The sequence below is a fragment of the Penaeus monodon genome, chromosome 31, assembly GCF_015228065.2.
Source record: "Penaeus monodon isolate SGIC_2016 chromosome 31, NSTDA_Pmon_1, whole genome shotgun sequence".
NCBI classification, from domain to species: Eukaryota; Metazoa; Arthropoda; class Malacostraca; order Decapoda; family Penaeidae; genus Penaeus; species Penaeus monodon.
This window is the reverse complement of record NC_051416.1, coordinates 11,549,877-11,550,170: the sequence shown is the minus strand read 5'-3', so window position 1 is coordinate 11,550,170 and position 294 is coordinate 11,549,877. Positions and strand designations below refer to the sequence as shown.

General features: G+C 34.0%; 1 protein-coding gene across 1 annotated transcript in view; it reads right to left on the bottom strand.

The window, feature by feature from the left end:
- Nucleotides 1-294, bottom strand: part of LOC119593033 (tyrosine-protein phosphatase non-receptor type 4-like) — a gene marked incomplete at its 5' end in the record, with an annotated part of 330,438 nt that overhangs the window by 141,143 nt on the left and 189,001 nt on the right.

The following is a 294-nucleotide window of genomic DNA, read 5'->3' as shown; positions in this document are numbered from 1 at the left end:
AGGATTGCCCCCGAAGACTCTGAATGACCCCCCCTCCTCAAGGTCTAGCTTGACCCCCCCATGAGTCACACTCCCAAGATTTTTTTTTTTTAATTACACCTTTATATCATTATTTTTATCATTGAAATGCTAAAATCTGAGATAAAAAATATTTAATAGACTAAATCAACAGATTAAGGAATCAAATGATATGCAAGTAAACAAATAGTGTAAAAAAATGCTAAAACAAGACAATTAAACACACTTTTAAATTGAACCTCAAATCTACCCCATCTTACTCCTGCCCTTCCTTAC